General features: G+C 40.8%; 1 protein-coding gene across 1 annotated transcript in view; it reads left to right on the top strand.

Annotated features, from left to right (window-relative positions):
- Positions 1-1,170: 1,170 nt before the first annotated feature.
- The window catches only part of SCN3B (sodium voltage-gated channel beta subunit 3), a 34,368-nt gene continuing 29,109 nt past the window's right edge, over positions 1,171-6,429 (top strand). The window contains exon 1 of the mRNA XM_047693257.1: positions 1,171-1,403. The gene's annotated coding sequence lies outside the window, so the exon portion shown is untranslated. The remainder of the gene's footprint in view (positions 1,404-6,429) is intronic.

The raw sequence follows: 6,429 nt of genomic DNA, 5'->3' as shown, positions 1-6,429 counted from the left end.
TTCTGCCTTGTAACTTTATCCAGATAAGAATAAATGAATGAGGGGCGCCTGGGTGGCTCAGTGGGTTAAGCCACTGCCTTCGGCTCAGGTCATGATCTCAGGGTCCTGGGATCGAGTCCCACATCGGGCTCTCTGCTCAGCAAGAAGCCTGCTTCCCTCTCTCTCTCTCTCTCTCTCTCTGCCTTCCTCTCCATCTAAAAAAAAAAAAAAAAAAAAAAAAAAAAGAATAAATGAATGAGATAACAAAATACTAAAAAGATAGCAATGACCCCAGAGAAATATACAGTAACTTAATTGGAAGACACCCTAAATGGGGAGAAGAAAGGAGGAAAAAATATATATATGTGTATTAGACTGGTGAATAGAAGAGAGCCACACACTTGATTTTGGGTGTATTTTGGTCTGTTAGAAGAAACTGCCTCCTAAAATTTTAAAGAAAGAAGAATACACACACACACACACACACACACACACATATATATATATGTAAATATGATGAAGGGATGGAATATTTTAAAAGATTCTAAAAAAGGAATTGATAAGGTAAGAAGTTGCTTAAAAAAAAAAGAAAAAAAAAGGGGAAAGAATGTGATCAGGCTGGAGACTAGAACAAAGACATGTGCTAGATTTGGGATGTATTTTGATCTGTTAGAAGAAACTGTATCCCAAAATTTTAAAGAAAGAAAAACCTATATGTATATAGAAAATAAGGTTAAATGCAATGAAGATATAGAATATGACTACAACAATGAAAATTTTATAAGATTTTTAAAAAGATATTGATAAGTTAAATTAGTTAAAAACATTAAAATAGGAAAGAGGAAAAATTTAAAAAATAGAATAAGAAAAAAATAAAATTAAAAAAAATTTAACTTTGAAAGACTAAAGAATCATGGGGAAAAAGCCACGAATTCTATGTGCTGTATTCCCGTAGCTCTGAAGTTTTGCAGTTCTCATTGATCAGTGAACTTGGTCTTGGCTGGATGTTCTTGTTGATCTTCTGGGAGAGGGGCCTGTTGCAGTGATTTTCAAATGTCTTTGCCAGAGGAAGAATTGCACTGCCCTTGCCAGGGGCCTGGCTAAGCAATCTACTTGGGTTTGGGTTCGCTCTCGGGAGCTTTAGTTCCCTGAACACTTTCCGTAGAGCTTTGGAGGAGGAGAATGAAAATGGCGGCCTCCCAGTCTCCCGCCCCAGAGGAGCCAAGAGCTTGGGCCCCATTCCTCAGTGCACCCTCAGAGAAAAGCAGTCAATTCTTCCCATCTCCCTGGTCTCCAGCTGCACTCCAAGCTAACTCAGCTTGTGACCGAATGTTTCTATCTCTGGGGCACAGCCCCATTTGGAGTCTCCAAACCCAGCAGATGCCTGCCCAGTGCTCCTGTGCCACTCCTCCTGGAAGAGGAAGGTGAGTCTCCTTAGATCTGCCACTTGTGGTGTCCCTGCTTGAAGAGCAGTGGCCCACCTGTGACTTGGATCATGGGTTAAGGTAACCCCGAGCTGAGAGCTCACTCCTCTGCTCCGTCTCTGCTGCCAGCTTCCCCACTCCGATACCTGGGAGCTCTGCCACACTCAGGCACCCCTGATCCTTCTGTGGCCCCATGGGACCTGAGGCCACACTGTCCCCATGAAAACTCCACTCCCGCTTAGCCCCTGGAGCAATGTCCCTAAGTGGAACCAACTTCTAAAATTCCCGATTTTGTGCTCTGCTGCTCCACCACTTTCTGGGCACCTGCCCTCCCACTGCGGTCTATCTTCCTGTTGCTTCCAATTCACTTCTCCACACGTCCTACCTTCCAGAAAGTGGTCACTTTTCTGCTCCTAGAATTGCTGCACTTCTTCTCTTTGATCTCCTGTTGAGATTGTAGGTGTTGGGAATGGTTTGATAACTAGCTAGCTCAACTCCTGGGACCTGATGACATTTAGGTTTCCTCCTCCAGCTGCTTCTATGCTTTGGTCATGTTGGTTTACCTATAAAGAATGCCATGCTTTTCAAACACATCCTGTTGAAATTGTACCTTTGCCTCAGGAATGTTTTCAATGTACCTTTTTTTTGTGGACCTTTTACAGTTTGAGGTGTAGCCAGCCTTTTTCTGGTCCTCTATATCTTACTCCTACTCTGTTTTATAACATAACCATTTGTAGACGTGCTATCTTCTCACCCCTGATGTCTGATCCTCACTATAGATTGTGTCTTTAATACTATTACCAAGAACTTTGCTAATTCCTGCAGGTTCAAAGATGAATTAAAATTTTTATCATTTCCCTGGGAAATTCAAAATTTCCTTACCCAAAGGAAGCTTGTATTTATGCGTCTTTTTAAAAAGATTTTTATTTATTTATTTGACAGACAAAGATCAAAAGTAGGCAGAGAGACAGGCAGAGAGAGAGGGGGAAGCAGGCTCCCCATCAAGCAGGGAGCCCAATGCGGGGCTTGATCCCAGGACACTGGGATCATGACCTGAGCCAAAGGCAGAGGCTTTAACCCACTGAACCACCCAGGCACCCCATGTTTTTCATCTTCATTCCCCAGTGAAGGTTTCTCATTTATGTGAAAAGTGACTGCGTTCCTATTTTCACTCCTTTAAGGGTGGAGAACATAGAGAAGGGGGCCCATCTTTACCACCATGACCGGGGAAAGTGTGTTCTCCAATCTCCACATTGGAATTCAGAAGGCAAATCGTTGCACTAGAGGGGAGAACACAGACTAGTGATAGAAAAAGACCCCAGTTGGGGCGCCTGGGTGGCTCAGTGGATTAAGCCGCTGCCTTCAGCTCAGGTCATGATCCCAGGGTCCTGGGATCGAGCCCCGCATCGGCTCTCTGCTCTGCGGGGAGCCTGCTTCCTCCTCTCTCTCTGCCTGCCTCTCGCTGACTTGTGATCTCTGTCTGTCAAATAATTAAATAAAATAAATCTTTAAAAAAAAGAAAAAGAAAAAGGCCCCAGTACACCCAGTTACAAGGTTGTTTGATAAACACTATGGGTGAAGTGTGTGCTGTGGGCATCATCTCCATCATGGTGTGGGAGAATGAAAGAAGAAATCTGAGGGCAGGATGAAAGACCTCAGCAGCCATTCAGCTCAATCAGGTTTTCTCATTGTGACTTCATTTATCATTCTGAAACACAAAATGCAGCACTGTGCCTTTTCTAAACACTCAGCATAGTCACATTCTCTTAAAAGTACTTACAGAAATGGCAATATTTTTTTAAATTATGTTATTGTTTCATATGGTCTGAATATGGAGGCTCTTCTCTCTCCTCCTCCAAGTCCTGGAGTTGTTATGTTGGTCTCCTCCAAGCAACACACAGCTGCTTGTGGAAATCTGAGTCCCACCATTAGTGGGAGTGGTACGTGAGGGACATCAAAGAGTAGAAAACAGAATTGTATGTCAGAGCACATACAAGTTGAATGGCCAAGTCACTGAACTTCATTTGAATTTAGTTTGCTAAAAAAAAGAAAAATAATAACAATAATGCTTACTCCTTATTTATGAATTTATGAAGAAGGTGGGAAATAGTACTCATTAAGTTTATGCTAAGAGGTGTCTGGCTGGCACAGTTGATAGAGTATGTGACTCTTGATCTCAGGGTTGTGAGTTCAAGCCCCAAACTGGGCATAGAGCTTACTTTAAAAAAAAAAAAAGAAAAGAAAAAAGTTTATGCTAAGGGCCAGATGTTGCTCCAGGTGATTTATATGTTTAATTCATTTAATCTTCATAAATAGATACAAGGTAGGTAGTATTATTATTGTTTTCATTTTCACAGAAGAAAATAAGGTTCAGAAGAATTAAGTAACTTGCCCAAGGTACAGAAGTACCAAGCAGAGTATCCAGGATAAACCTGTCCCAAATAAATAATTCTTTTTCATTGCTGCTTTCAGCCACTCCCAATCATGGCCTTACTTAAAAATGGTGGGGTTATTCAGTGATACATATCCCAAATTAAGAATCAGGAGTGTGTTACTTGCATCATTAAGGTGAGCTTCTCAGGACACTCTTTATCCCCCAAGCTCCCATTTCCTTTCTTTGGGAAATTTTACTCATCCACTCAAATATTAAACCTTTTTCAAAACTTTCCCAGCTCTCTCTCTGCTCCCCAGGCTCAAATTATAATAGGTGAGCCCATCTTCCAGGCTACCTATATGCAATAACCACACAATTTCATTTATTGTTTTAAAGCCACAGACTAATGTGATACCTAGCACAGAGTAAGTGCTCAGTAGAAGTTTTATAAGTGAATGAATAAGTGAAGTTTAACAGTATATAAGTAATTTAATATCTCCAGATATCAATTTTCTCCATCTTTAAAATAGATGGCTAGTCTCTCATATGCCACAGGCATATCATGAGAATTCAATGAAACATGTTGTGTTCATAAAAATAAAACTGTAAGATGAGGTCAAGCAGTTGTTCCCTTTGCAAAGAGAAAAAGACTCCCCCCACACAGAAAACAGACCAATAATGAGGAGTTTTTCATTCATATTAATCCATGGGAGCTCTCTAAGTGATGTGATTGCAAGATCACTCCACTCTGGAAGAAAGAAAGAGAAAAGAAGATGAAAGGGGGAGGGGAAGGAAGGAAAGGAAGGGAGAGAGAAAACACAAATTATACTGGTTTTTTTCTTATTTACTTACTTAGGGGTCATACCTACTTTTTCTTACATATAAACACACACACACACACAGGCACACACACACACACACACACAGAGAAACATTCATCTTAGGACTTCACATAAGGAGTCATTAACTTTCTGATTGATTTGCACATCAAAGTGTCTTTTGATGGTGAAGATCTTATAAGAAGAAATTAAGTCTTTAAGACTTTGAAGACAAAGAGCCTTGGGTTTGAGTCATAGTTCTGCCATATACAAGTTGAATGAGCAAGTCATTTAACTTTTCTTGTAGTTATTTCCTCAAAAACAAAAGAGAGAGAGAGAGAGAATAGTGTCTACTCCTTAAATTCTTTGTGAGGATTAGGGGCGCCTGGGTGGCTCAGTGGGTTAAAGCCTCTGCCTTCGGCTCTGGTTATGATCTCAAGGTCCTGGGATGGAGTCCCGCATCGGGCTTTCTGCTCAGCAGGGAGCCTGCTTCCTCCTCTCTCTCTCTGCCTGCCTCTCTTGCCTACTTGTGATCTGTCTGTCAAATAAATAAATAAATAAAAATCTTTATTAAAAAAATCTTTGTGAGGATTAAATGAGTTAATCCATACAAAGTGCATAGAATTGTTCTGGGGCCAAAGCATCTCAAATATTATGATCATGATAAAGACAATGATGTTGGTGATGAAAAGGATAACAAAGATGTTGACAAATCATGAAAAGTTGATTATCTCTCATCATGCTGAAGTCAACAGCTGGGTACAACTCTGTAAGGACTAAAGAAATAATCTAAACAGGAGCCTAATACGTTGATTTTATAAGACTTTACAAAATTCAAAACACATCCACGCATTAGTTCATTTGTGCTTCCAGTAACTCTGAGAGGCAGACAGAGAGAGAAAATTGGTTCAGAGTGGTCAAGTGAAAATGTCAGTACTATCTGCGAGCCTAAAGAGGCCTGAGACAGACATCCTGTCCCCAACCTGGGGGTCATTTTGTGGTTTCTTTTTCTCCTTCTTCAATATTATTTCTGACGAGCATCAAGTCATCAGGGCTTAGGTGCTGGTTCTGCACCAAACTTCAGAATAACCAGAGTATTAGTTTAGTAGCAAAGGCAATAATGACACTTATTTCTCCAAAAGTCTTTTTACTTTGGTCTAGCCTAAGAACACCAGCCAGAAATGCATAAGAAATTATGCCAGATGAACAGCAATACTTGAAATATAACATTTCTTCTGAGAAGCTTGAAGTACCTTATCACCAATTATATTTTCTTTTTCCCCATTCAAATGTCTGGATGATTATAACTACCTATTGACAGCTTTCTCATAGACGTGTACCATGGGTTTCCTGAAGATTGGTGAAGATCGGTGACACCGACTTCTCTTGCACACAGGTTATGTTATGAGGGCTTGTGGGTCTCTCCTGGATGTTAGGAGTGTTCTAGCTTCCCTGATCATTCAGACGAAATTCAGTTCAACTCAACAAACCTGCCAGGTTCTCTGTCATGTGCAGATCCAGGAAGGGATTGCATACTTTGGTCATAATGTCACCATTTCCTGTCCTAATCCCAAACTTCCCTTGGCTGGTAACAGTAACCACACAGCTGGCAGTCTGATGAGGGAGCAATTTGGGGGAGCCTGATATCTCCCAGTCCCACATGTGCTCCTCAGCCACAATTTAAAATAAACTTTTTTTTTTTTTACCCTCCTTGTCTCATGGGCTATGCACTATTTTTCAAAATCCATTTAGGATAGCAAAAGCAGGTCACTTGACTTGCTTACATTGGGCTCTGATTTCTACATCTTGACTCTTAGTTTGGGTATGTGTTGAT

Source organism: Lutra lutra, chromosome 10, assembly GCF_902655055.1.
Source record: "Lutra lutra chromosome 10, mLutLut1.2, whole genome shotgun sequence".
Lineage (NCBI taxonomy): Eukaryota > Metazoa > Chordata > Mammalia > Carnivora > Mustelidae > Lutra > Lutra lutra.
This window is presented reverse-complemented; position numbering and strand designations above follow the sequence as displayed.